Source organism: Ischnura elegans, chromosome 1, assembly GCF_921293095.1.
Source record: "Ischnura elegans chromosome 1, ioIscEleg1.1, whole genome shotgun sequence".
Lineage (NCBI taxonomy): Eukaryota > Metazoa > Arthropoda > Insecta > Odonata > Coenagrionidae > Ischnura > Ischnura elegans.
The window spans coordinates 128,542,545-128,556,396 of NC_060246.1; the positions used below are offsets into that span (position 1 = coordinate 128,542,545).

At 43.4% G+C, this 13,852-nt stretch overlaps 1 protein-coding gene across 2 annotated transcripts in view; it reads left to right on the plus strand.

The window, feature by feature from the left end:
- LOC124169528 (homeotic protein antennapedia-like) overlaps positions 1 to 13,852 on the plus strand; it is a 427,885-nt gene that overhangs the window by 295,581 nt on the left and 118,452 nt on the right. The window lies entirely within an intron of this gene.

A 13,852-nucleotide genomic window follows, 5' to 3' on the forward strand; every position in this document is an offset into this window, starting at 1 on the left:
GCTCGAGCTACACGAAATCCTCACTTCGAAACGTTGGCCGATATGCTGAGAATGACCCGGTGGCGAACCCGGTTGGAATTGTTTTGACACCAAAAAGCGAGGACACCAAGATCATTTTTAAGGATATTAGGCCTCTAAAATTGTATCCCTTATGTCTAAGTAGGTTGGAAGTGCTGCGTGTTGGGAGTGAGGTTAAGAGGTAGTTTTTGCCAATATGCAATTATTATTCTACATTCTCAAACCTACCTTTAGTCATCTGTCATGCCTTATCTCATGAAAAGTAATCAAATTATATCATCGTCATTTTTCACACTGACAATTATTATCTCCATTGGGTAAACACAAAATCCGTAATCTAAACAGGTTTTTCTTTCGTCTTTTCAAGGTTTTCACTCACGTTAGGATGCCATATCCGTTGATTCAATTCTTGGTTAGTATATATACGATGTCTTTATTCGGCATTATAAACTGGACCGTGCCACTAACCCTGTCCACGCAAGTTGCCGTGATGCATAACACAGAAAAATTCGTCCCCATTAAGTGCAGTATTCACTTCTTTTTATTAGCCAATTATAATTATTTCCTAAATTTTACGTAGAGCAGGTAAATGAGTTCTGTTGCTGCTCACTGTTCGTGCTAAGAAATTTGAAAGATTTCGTGGAGGCGATAAAATTCTCGAGGTTGTAGTAGGATCCGAAGGTAAGAAAATTTGAGAAACCCCATTGTCAGCGTGTTGGCATGTTCATTCACGTTTTTGAAATGTTGGCAAAAGTGGCTGTGCTCGAGCGCGTGGCAGGCGCTAATGGATTCACCACAAACTTTTCATTCAATCAAGGCCCTGTTTGAAGACGGAAAGGGCCAGTCGTCGGTTTTAAGACGTGGCTCACGTTCTCTGTCGTCTTATCGAGCCTCATCTCTTGATTTACGGCGTTGTGCGCGTGAAAGCGCCCCTCTGTTGAGCCGGGAATTATTCGGACCATTAAAGTGCCGCCCTCTGCCGTTTTATGCATGCGGACGCCGCTTGGGAGTGTTTTACGACTGCCGACTTACTTGCGGCATTTCGCTAATCATCCATCCCAATTAAAGAGCCCTTTATCTCGATAGAAGCGTCGGCGATGTGGGGAACAATGGGAGTCCATAGCCATTCACCGTCTCGCATGCAAAATCATGCCAGGGATCTGCCCGGCGGCGTGTTTTCACCTGGCGCAATCCGTGTCAAATGTAATTGTTTCGGTCCCCACCGGAGTGCCTAGCCACGAGTAAGTCACGGGCGGTGGATTCCCGTGTGTGGCCCGCTCTTGTCTCCTCTCGACTCACGTTTTATCGTGACTGTGGAATGCCGACCTTCGCGCACGCCTCGCCACAGATCCCTAATCTCTGCCGTGTCTCTTCCGGCGTTTCCCGCCCTCTCTCTCGCCTCCGCCCCCGGCTTGCCCCCGCTACGTCTCCGCCTCGTGCCCCACTCGGCCTGCCCACTCGTCGCTGACTGTTCCCAAACAGACGACACGGCGGTGTGGACTCACAGCCCGGGAACACCCCCTGCCACATCCGTTGTTTACGTCAAGTTTCGGATGTGCGTGACGGTGAGATGAAGGAGACATGAGCACCGGGATTTGCAGCGCAGAGCTGTTTACGCTAGCGTGTTCCATTTTGCTTGACGTTATTTTATTTACTTGCGTTCATTTCGTTGCGGCCGTGAACTTTGAGTCGTTTTTAGTGAAGAGCAAATAATTCAAAGTCTAATTTTTTACGTTCCATGTGGGTTTTGAATTATGGGACAACGATTTTAGAAATTTAAGGATCCTATACCTTTTTGTAGTAATTATTCTGTGGTGCACGTTTTGAAATGTACTGCACAGTTTTGAAGGATTTCTGTTTACAAATTTTAATTTTTAAAACATAATTTTGTTAATTGCATTGATAAAATATAATATTATTCTTGTTCTCAGGACAGAGGGTGATATCTGAAATTCCTTTTTATTCACAGGGTAAATTAAAGATTATAATTTAGTTGGAAATTCTAGTTTAGGACCGTACTGGTGTTACAGCGACTTTCACACCGTCTACTCCTTTGTTAGTTTAACCAATAATCATTGACAGCGTGAGACAATTCATAAATAAATGCCAAGCGCAAAAATGCCTTCAATTTTTTACATAGTGCATAGATCTGTCAGAAAGTACCTTTTGGCCCAAAACATATGTTTTGTACAACCACGGCTCTCTTTGAAAAAGCTGGGCAATCGGGGAAAATGAGCGCCAAATATTGTAGCAGAATAATGCTTAAAATCATATTTTGGGACCGATTTGTTCATAAGCTCTTGGAATATAAAGCTACAAATTTGTTTTTAAAGGCACGCATAATGTTTTGCGTTAAAGTGATTTAATTAAAAATATATCGATATTTATCATCTTTGTATGGGTTTAATAAGCGAATTTCTCTCTCTATGTCAATAAGGAAACTGTTATTCCTGAATATTTATCTTAAATAGTATTACAAATGATTAGCACTCGCAAATATTGACGCCATGTTCTTATGGGGCCCCTGTATTGTGCATCTGGTAGTTAAGACGCTTTCCGAAGCTAATGTGTACTACGAGAACAGCAGCTTAGTTGTCTTTCGACTATGAGACCATTGCAAATATCAGTGTGTCTCTTCTTATCTCCATGCAACAGCAGTGTATTTTATACCCATCCAAGTGTTCTCCAATGCACAATGTAAGACGCCGAAGTGTTAGGATTTTGTTGAAGAAATGTTAGTGCTATTCAAAATTGGGAAAAAAGTTCAATTCTTCTGCGTTTATATAAATATAGCAGCAACGAATTAAAGCTTTTTTTTCTTTGACGTAGAAATAAAAGAAAAAAATTTACGATAAAAACTGATTCCAATAGTAAAGTACTTTATCAGCTGATTTTTCACTCCAAACCTGAGTTTGTATCAAAGCATCAAAAAACAATGATGTGGAACAACAAATTAAAATATCAAAAATTACTTTTTTCGTGCATCCCTTGTTTGCATAAGTTACTTATATATTCTTCATTGGCAGGTAAAATTTTCTTTTCCTTCTGGTTTTACAATTAATTTTCTCTTTTGTCTTATTGTTTAGTTTCGATATCCTTATTGGGACTTTCTTTTACAGCCTGAGGTTCGTTATCATGGATATTTCTTGGCCAGTTCCTCTTTCTTCCCCATCTTGGATTGTATTCACACATTTGAAACTTACGAGTATATCCAACTAGAAAATTCTCACATGTTGCTCAACACCAAAGGTCATATTTATGCCATATTACTTCCGGACTCGGATGCACTGTATCCTATCGGCACCCTAACGCTTGAAATCGGGAGTAAAAGAGGGAGATGTGAGTGCCAAAGTATCCTATCGCCGGCTTCTCCTACAGTCACACATTCGTCAGTGTCGTTGACTTTGACACAGAGGCCAGATGTGCGCAGGGGGTGTAGTGGTCGTCCGCCAATGAGCTTCTCCCTCGGGGCCGCACCAAAACTCAGATCCCATTCGCCAGGATGCTGCTAGTGACTCGGGCGCAGGTGTGGCTCTCGCCGTGAAAAACTTCACAGGAAGTGGACTCTTTGTCCTTTTTCAACAGTTGTTTCTCCATGAGATCCTCACCATACCCCTGAAAAATGCAAAAAAAAACATTTCTTTGAGTCATGAAAGTGTTTGTAACTAATGTTTGGCATAATTTTGCACTTAGGAAGTCAGTGATATCTCCTTTTCACCCTCACATCTGAAAAACCATAATCGACAGCGGAAGTTTAATACTTTAATGGCTGTACAAATTAAAATAGCAGTATTAATTACTCTTTCAACACAATTTAAATAATGTAACTGAGATTTTTTAAAGATTACTTAAACTAAAGAATTGTGAAATTTAAATGCTGAATATGTACTCTGCTTCATGAAGATTCTCCGTTAATTGATGCATTTTTGTACCCAATATTTTTAAAATATGCTGCCAAAGCTTAAGTTGCGCAAAAAATCTTCAGCTATTTTTTGGAGAGTATGCGGGAGACGTTTTCATATATTGGGTTCAACGTAGGCCTTCATATTTGAATGTCTAGCAGGATTTAAAAAGAATTTTGTGTCAAGAGTGCAACTAAAATGATACGGAAATAAATCTGCTTAGCTTATCTCCTCAGAATTTCGATCCATTAAGTAACTTACTCATTCAAATCTGTATTCCTCCCTATAGCGACCGATGTCAATTATAATCAACGTAAATCAGCTGGCTGGAATTGAATTTCCTTTCATTAATTCCCGATGTTTACTCCGGAGAAGAACTCCTATTGCTCACTCCCATCACGCAATCCTCTCCGTCTACCCAAATCGAATCGCTCACTAAGAGAGAGAGAGGGTTGTCTCTCGCGGTGGGTGGGGCGGAAGGGGCGGGACCCGGGGTAGGTGGGTGGGGGTGGAGGGAGGGAGCGTGTTCAGGGAGAAGGGGAAGGGATACGTGTTGAGAATAGATTCACATTGATTGGAAACGGAACCAACTCACCCGTGATGCGGTTCGAATCCCCCAAACGAAGTGGGTTAGCCCAAAGCACCAGAGGGTTGGTTGGTGGATCTCATCACTCGGTGAACTTCACGTGTTCACTGACCCCACTGGCTTCGTATTTGTGGAGCACGGAGGGTAGATTTTGGGTGAAAGTGGTGTGTAGCTGCTGACCCTATCGGGTTTGAAGGAGCACGATAATCCTGGGGTAGGGGATTCAGGGGTTTGCTGATGGAGGAGATAGTAGTTGTATTTGGAAGGGAGAGAACGATTGGAAGTTCAAGACAAGATCCCCCAATGGGATCAAGAAAACAAAATGCCAGTCAAAGCGGGACACAAATGAAGAAACATTGTCTCTCGCTCCCTTTTCTTATTGTCAGAGTTTCAGGATTCGTGTCTGATTCAAGGTTCAGCTTGGGCACATCTTGATTCGGGGTTAAATTGGAAGTAGGGGTTTGTTACGGGATAAACCTTAACGCTGCCGGCCGGCATGAATATTAAGGTAAAATGAAAAACACAGCTGAATGAAATACCTTGCGTAACAAAACCAGACAACTTTGATAAAAGATATTTGTCTACTGGATGGCCGAAAAGGTTTATTCTAAATAGAAGAGTCTCATTTGTAACCACTGGTGTCGTCGAGTTATTATTAAAGAAAAGTATCGAAATAGTTTTACAGTGGTTGCGCTACCAGGTTAATGTTATCAGTATGTAAAAACTCTACTTTTTTTTAAATTATTGCATCGACATCAGAAATTTTTCTTTTGTAATACTCGGGGTATACTCTTAAAAGCTATTGGTTGAGAAAGACATCTAATTTATAATTGGTCTAAATGCCCTTATTATCAATGTATGAAAACAAAACAATCCTTTCGTACTCAAATAGGGTATTGATTTTCATTTTCCAATCGATTTAGTTTTTTCTAGCACTAAATGACCCTATGGAAAGCATTGCGTTATTTTTGCAGTCAATTCATTAATCACCCTTAAATTTCACGAAATAAATCCGGTCGGATATTCATGTCTAGGCCGATACTGCATCGGCGGTGCGTGAAACCACCCATCTCCCCCCACTCACAATAACCAAGTCCCCTCTGAACCCTCATCCCCTGCGCAGCCAAGACGAGGACGACGCTACCGCCGGTGGAACCGATGAATAAATCAGGTAGAGGGACGGGATTCTGCTGAAGATGCGTCAGGATCGAGGTCGGCAGTGCGTAAGGAGGCTGTGCTAGAGATTAAGAAGACTCGTCGAGGGTGGGCTCTTCCCTGTTGGGTACTGCGAGGAGAGGAATGAGGAACGAGGAGGGGGTTGGTTGTATTTGCGAGGAAATCTGCCGCACCCTCCCTCGCTCAGCCTCCGATCCGTCCCACAAAACCCACCCAATCTGAGCGGATCCTCCGACTACCGCACGCAAAAACGCCCAGCACCACCCGCACGGTCTCGAGGAAAGATCCCGACCCCCTTCATGCCCCCAGCCACCGCGACGCATCGGCGTCACCCGTCCACGGTGGAAATCCTTGGGGGGGGGCACCACCCCCGCTCCTTCCTTCTTCAATCCCTCCGAAGGAAGGCGACACAAATGCCTCGAGGAAACTAAGCGGTGGAGAGAGAGAGAGAGAGCAATCCCCGTGGCCAAATCCCTCTCTCAACTGGGCGATTAAGGGGCGGTTTTCGGGGCGTAGGGGAGCGGGGGAGGCGAAGGACTCGGGTGTGTTTTCTTCGTGGGTCTTCGGAGGTTGAGAAATAGTGGGGTACGCTCTGCGAAAGAAGATGGAGAGGTCGTGTCTGGACCCCAAAAGTGCAGTTGAGGGAGAAACGAATTCATTTTTGATTGTAAGGTGGTGCAGGGATTATTTTGTGCTTCACATTAGCATGAGTGACTAACTTCATGGAGTATAAAGAAAATTTGCAATTATTTGGCGTACTTGAATTTAATAATGTAACAATGATTTCTTCGCTTTTTTGTGGGACAGTGTACGCGATTAGTTTGGAGAATTGCGGAGAGAGATAATTGATGCTAATCTTAAACTTTGTTGATCAATGCTGATAGCCTATTGTTAAAGACGTAAGGTAATTGATTAGTTTCTTCTGTAATTTGCAATTATTGACTGAGGCAAAAATGAAACTTAATTTTGGCTTTGGAAAAGTATGTAAAATATTCATCAAAGTCCTTCGATTGGGGTAGTTATTTCTCTTATTTGAAACTGCATCTTGTACCTTATTGTTTAATAGTTTATATGTAAAAATTCATTTTAAACTAGTTCCGAATAATTTTCTGCTTTACCTTGCACCAAGTGACCATAGCAAGTGAAAATCCCTCAGATATTGCAGCAACCATTTCTAGCCATCAGATAAGGGGGAGAAGCATATGCTCCTCCACCATCTCGAGTGGCCGTTAATTTAGGGGAACAAAAAAATCAATGAATTTACCTTTTGACACATAAAAAGATTGCCCGGAATAACGCTTCCATAGACCTTTTCCATGGAAAAGGGTGAGACGGGGGAAGCAAGAGAAAGAAAGACCATTGCTCAAACTTCGACCGAGAAAAAAAAATGGCGGGGGATGGAGTTGGGGGCGATTTCGGGACGAGCCCTTCCCCCCACTACCCCCTCCCCAATCGAGCACCCCCGCTCATCGGCCAACCTCCAGCCCCAGCCCCACCCCCCAGCCACCCTCCGTCACCGCTACGCCTTTTGCCGAGGCTCCGTCTCGCATATCTCTCCCCTTAGTTTCTGCATCAGTGAAACCTCCACAAGCTTTGCTTTCCCTCCTACCCGTTCCGCCTCCCTCCCTTACGCACACAATATTCCTCCGACCGGCGGCGGTCCCCTTCGCAGGGGCCTTCTGCGAGTCCCCAAAAGACCCTTCCTTCATACCCCTCCCCCGTATCTCCGCATCAACCCTCCCCCATTTTGTGACAACCGCCACCACCCCCCGTATCTCGCCCCCGTAACCGACCCTGCACCCTTCAGAATCTCACTTTCCCTCCCTTGTCTCTCGGAGAAAGGGCTCAGGGTTCTCCGAAAGCTGTCTGTTGCCCTCCCTCCACACCCACCCTCGCCTCAATGATGCTGGGTCGCAGGGGGTTGGTGGTTGGTGAGGCTCTCCGCCATGCGATTCCGTCACCGGAAAACACCCCTTTCTCCCTGTACCTTTCCGCTTTCTTGACTCGATCTCCGCTCCTCACGACTACACCCGCTGCGTCCCTCATTACTCGGTCTGGCTCGGTCACCACACACATACGCTCGAAAGTGACATCATATTATATACACGAGTCTCAGCGGCGGTGATGGATGTAGAAGTGAGAGAGTCACCACATTGGTCGCACTATTTATTATGTGCACCATGCAAGTTGAGACAACCACTACCAGAATTCTCAAGTCACCGAAGTTGAGAAGGAAAAGAGTCGTTGGTAAAAGCAATCAAGATTATCTAATTTTCCTCAAAAAGTCTCCCCTTTATTCTAATGTCATTCATTATTTATCGAGGGGTGGCGATTATTCTCACCAAATTTCTGTACTCATTTGTAAGCACTCAAAATTTTTATTCTTGTTTACGGTAGGAATATTTGTTGTATCCAGTGTTATTTTAGAGTTCATAGTTTCAAGAGGTTAACGTTTTATGCTGTAATTATCAGCGTCCCCGGAAAAAAAGAGAAGCGAGTCGAATTTTTCAATACGGGGTTTATTAATCCAATACTCATTTTGATTTGCTAATTACTTCTGTGGGGAATTCACCATAATTTTTAATCGCGTGGGTTCCAGGATACTCGAGCCTAATTTGATTCTTCCCATACCATTGCCAATCTTGTCTTTTGTGTTCCCAATCTCCATTCATTCAAGTCCCGTGTATTGTACGTGTTGATATAACACGTTGTTATGAGAGTGGTGTTCCATATGGAGGCTCGAAATAAATATTGCGTGGAAAATATTAAGTTTCCTTTCCAGTAGCTCTTCAGCAGTGGAGGTGGCTCCGTCCCCCTATTACTTGAAACTCCCCCACTCACCCCGCAGCCTTGTATCTCCCCGCCCAGAGGCAGACCAGTCGACCCCCGTCACACTCTCTCCCTTCGCCCTTATTCTCTGGTCCAGTCTCTAGGGACCGCGAGGGGTGGAAATGAGGCCCACACGAAGGCTGCAGCGCTCAAAGAGTCAAACACTCTCCCCTTTCTCGGGGGTTGCGGCCGTCCCGACTGCCCCGTGCCTATCGACTCCTCCCCGCTCATAAAACGCTGCGACGCCATCAGTCACACGCGAACCACGCTCCAACCCTCCCTCCCCCTTCTCGCTTCGGCCATTTTTGATGGGATGGGCCAAGTTTTGGTTCGAGATCGATCTATCAGCCCGAGGTTATTGATTTATGTCGTGAGGATGCGTCCGGGTTCGGATACCTCGCCCGGGACGTTTGGAACGGGGTATACGAAACTGTCAGCTTGCCATACGAAACTGTCTCCCCCGAAGAATTAATTTCCATCAAGTATATATATGATGTTTTTTCTATAAATGATTCACTATGACAATACCAGTCATGCGTCCTGTGAAAATCACGAGCTTGGTCATTCGATTCATCGCGAAGATCAAAGTGAATGGCGTCCAGATCAGACGTATTTGCATTTTGCTGAGCTTTAAGGCGTCCTATTACATTGCACATGACCATTATAATCACCATTTAAATTAAATGAATTCTAACCCTCATTCCTTGTCTTAACTTTTTTGCAATGTTTTTCTTCTTGGACTTCTTTACAGCAAGAACACAATACTTTTGCGCAGAAGAGGAGGCAATGTGTATTTATTTTCTTTGAGAAAATACTAAATTTTTCTCATAAGCGCACACGACAGTAAAATGTCAAATTTCTGGCATTAGAAGGATTAACATTTCATTCAACTTTTTGTCACGTTTTCTTCAAAATTCAAGCCCTCACTTATCTTCTCAATTGCATATTATAACGCTGTCTTTATCTTTCTCAGCTCGCTTCTTAACCTCCCCGCTCTTGCCTCCCAGTTTTTGCCGATGTCCCCCCGAGGGCCTCTTCCGCAAGAGCCTTCCAAGTCGCCCAATCTATCCGCCGCCGCAAGCATCAGGGGGGGGGGGGAGGAGGAAAGACGGAGCTGGCCACGATCGTCTTACCCTTCGTCGACCTTTGCTGATCGGGCATCTTGGCGATACCCTTAAGTGGGAGGGGGTCTTTTTTGGCGGAGAGAGGGCGGGGGTTCAAGCGACGGTGGTGGGGGAGCCGCGGACTCTCAGGGCGGCCATAACTCAAGCGTGGCTCTTGCGTAGGCCCACGAGGGACCGCGCCGCCCATCCGCTCCCATAAGAGAAGAAGCTGGCTTTAAAGGGGCGGAAGTGGAGGACGCCGGAGACGGAAAAGGAGGTGGTTGACGCTCATTCGAAAGCAAAAGGAACAGAAAAGTCACGTCATTTCTGTGATCAAAGATGCTCCGTTTCTTCAAAGCCCCCGTTCTCCACTCCCACATCTCATAAACGATAAAGACAAGAGATAGTCGCATACTATCCTTCCGTGATTTTGTGCTACCATCCTAAATTACATCTTCCACTTAGGGTACTTCATTCTATTTTTTCAAAACACCCCACCATTATTCATACACTCACAAGAGAGTCATTTTCATGCGAGAAATTAGAGTTTCAGGCCGAACAATACACGAATTACTTCCTAAACCTAAAAACTTTTGTCAACAAAAATTTTCTTCGAACTAAAAACATATTTAATTGCACTAAGCCCATCCTAAACAACACTAATATTATTGCTATGAAAAAAATTTTCAGTTTCCTGGTAACTCGTTTACGAGGTTTCTTGCACCTTTGCTTGAGCAGAGAGGGAGAGCAGATTGTTTATGGATTGAGCAGAGGAAAATTAGCAATTTTATGTTGTTGTAACTAAGCACCGTGCCACAGAGGTTCTTGGGAAATCGGAGCCGGAAGGTAACAGTGGAAAATATAGTTCTTTAAATTTTAAGGGTAGATAAATTAAAGAGGAGTCAAGGAGGAGATATCGGGTATGGTAATTTAAGATTTATGACTTGTTTACAACGAATGTTTATGCGAGGTGCTGATGTGGGTAAAAAGTGGTAAGAAATTTTTAGTTCAAAGGACCAAGGGTCCTATTTATAAGTGCACCCGACAGTGCAGATAGATCAATGCAAGAAAGAGGGGTTCAATTATTATAGGGTGGAAATTCTTCTTAGTATCATATCGGAAGTGTCACACCATCAGCTTGCCATCTCCCGCTATCCATCACTTGCTCTATCTAATGAAATATTCTCGTTTTCCAATCCGTTGAGTCGGTCCCCCTCGGCTCCTGCTTCATTTGTTTCCCTTCTGCACTCTCCCGGACTAAGAACCCACACCCCTTATAATTCACACGATATATCAAGATACATAAAAATATGGCATAATACGAAGATGCAATCTCTGTATGTAATTTGGTTATCAATGTCGTTCATTATCTTGCGGTAATTTCGACATACATTGGTATAGTATTTAATTCTTCATGAGGTTGATGCCTAAATTTAGAATTTTCCCAAGCTTGACAATTACATCATCATCTAGTCGAGGTTAATTCCTAATTTGTAATTCATTGCACTTTGTGGTTTATTTTACGTTACCGCAACATTTCCCATGGCTCCAAATCCATGGAAAGGAAAACATTTTAAAGGTAGTGATGATAAAATCAATTATTTGGTAGGAAGATAACCGTTCATTTTCGAGGTCTTTTGAATGCAATTAAAATAAAATACGTCGCAATAACTTTCTCCGAGAATTCTTTTTATTTTACGTAAAAATGGAATATCTAGCTACTCTTACATCCCCTGGTCTCCCTACCGGGGGAGAGACGTTCAAATAAATGGCTCCTTTCTACCTACAAAGGGGCGTCATGTCCCTTCATTAGAGGGGATGACGCATGAATGCCCCGAGGAGATGAAACATAAAAAGCCCTTTAGACTGCCTGGCGCTCTCTTCACCCCGAGACGCGAAGACATTGAAGCGCTTGCGGGAAAAGTAAGGGCATCCTACCTAAATGTGGGAAAATGCTTGAGCTCGCTGGAAACATGTGGAAGTAATTTTGTCACTGCGTTTCATTCGACTAACGGCTTAAAATAACACGTTTTAAAGTATTAGAATCAATGATTTAAAAGTAGATGTTTATAATTACTTTGGATAAGGTAGCAATTTACGAACGCATATTATAATCATTATTTTAAGGGGATTTGAAAAATGCCGTTTATCCGACGCGGTGAATACGTCTTTTAAATACCTTACAATTTATTAGTGAAATCTTTTTATCTTGCTAGTATCTTAAAATGGATGCTCAAGACTTTTCACTAGAATTTATTAGTTACTAAGTATGGTTTTCTATCTTCTCTTCCATCGGTTTTCCCACCATTAATTATGAATGACGAAATCGGAGGCCAAAAGTACATTCCTTGGATCGCTAAGCGATCTATGCCTGCAGCGATGGTCATTCTCTTGGCGAAGCCCAAGGCGATAAATCTCTTGGGGAAGTGGCATTCGCACTCGTGTTTGAAGACGCTCGCTGAGATACGAAGTCAAGTGTTTGCACGTGATCGAGGCGTAATGTGCCGAGAGCGGTGAGTGTGAGTGGATTAGCATGTGAAAGGGTGCAAGCGGAGCACGACCCGTGACCCGTCCCGCCTCAAGCTCCTAGCGATCCCTTTAACCCTGATCCACTTATCACGAGGTCCCGCTCGCCTCGCTAAGTACACGGAAATATACCAGCGACATGCTGGCCGTTTATAATGCGAGGGATCACAGCTATGATGGCATCAGAACGTTTGTAAATAGAAATATGCAGGACATGCATAGATATGCCATTACGCAAGAGGTGTGCAAAAGGATGGAGGAAATTGAGCAAAATAAGTCTTCAATTCTCGTTTTCAATTATAGAAGGCCATCTTTAATTAATTTTACCCAAGATCCGCAGTAAATCTGAACGAAAAAATAAATTCTTATGGAAATTGGACCTACTTTTGAAAAAAAGGGTACGAAAAAAGCTTGATTTTCCCAAGTGGTCGATAAAATTTGCATCGATAAACAGAAAATGTGTTCATTAAAATGCCTTTCCTCTAGATAGTTAAGGTTCGAGCAAGTATTATTAAAAGCAGTTACGGGTGTATAGGAAATGATTGCTTTTCATCCTTGGGCATTTACAATGGCCTTGCTTGCGTACCGTGCTGAGGTTTGTTCTTCAGCAGAGTTATATCATGTACGCATCCAGCTTTATTCATAACCTATTCGTCCTATTAATAACTTGGCTGTTGAGAACTTCGTTCCAATTGGCAAACAAGTATTGTGAATGCATTTTTAGAGTGGCTTTGAATCACCTTGGCAATGAGTTATTCCCCCATATCCTTTCAACTGTAATGTAAACACACATTCAGGAAATTTATCTCTCATACATCGTTTCATACATCTGAAGTTAGGGGTATTAACGAGCGACAAGTGATGAGATTAAAATCGTATTCGTATGGCTTTAATCCTCGCGTGCTATTTGAGAAGCGGATTTGTATTGAAGCGTTTTATCATTAAGGTAGTCTTTAATTATTTTTACCTATATATAGTAATCCTATTTTTTATATTCAAACATTCCATTTTTAATGCTTTCCTTCTGGTCTGGCTGAATCGCAGTTGGCTTGTTGTAATAATAATTATAATAATGGTAGGTCGATTCCAAATAAGTTGCTCCCCATGTATAGAAACAAAAATTTTTACCATTTCCTCTGAGGAACTTATCATTCGGAATCCACTTGCTAAAGGTTCCTCGTACCTACTGAAAACTTAGCAATGCATTAATCTCAGTTTCTACGATTGTCTCCGTAGTGCTCAAAAGTATTGATCGGAAACGAGGAGAGATAATTAAATGTTCGGTTTGAAAAATAATTTATACAATGTTATAAGTGTTCAAATCAGCATAGGTAATCACAGAAATATAACCCAACCGCTACCCAATATAGCTCCTTAAAATACGTCCTTAAAGGCAGAACTACATCTACAACCAGCTGGCTCTTCCTCCTCCCTTCAACCCCAACTTCCCGACCCTCCAAATCCTCGTCTTCCTGAAAGGAGCGCCCAGCATCCCTCGCACTCCTCCTCAGCTACAACACCCACGGCCTCCCCCTCATCTCCGCCGCCGTCACCCAGCCTTCTCCTTGCGCTGATACCCACCTAACTCTGCTTCGCTCCTCTCTCATTGATCTTCGCCATGACGTCGTCGAGGGGGAGTGAAGGATGAGGGGCGGTGCTCCAGCGGGAGAGAAGCGGAGCTATGCGAGTTGATGCTGCGAGGGAGGATTTGA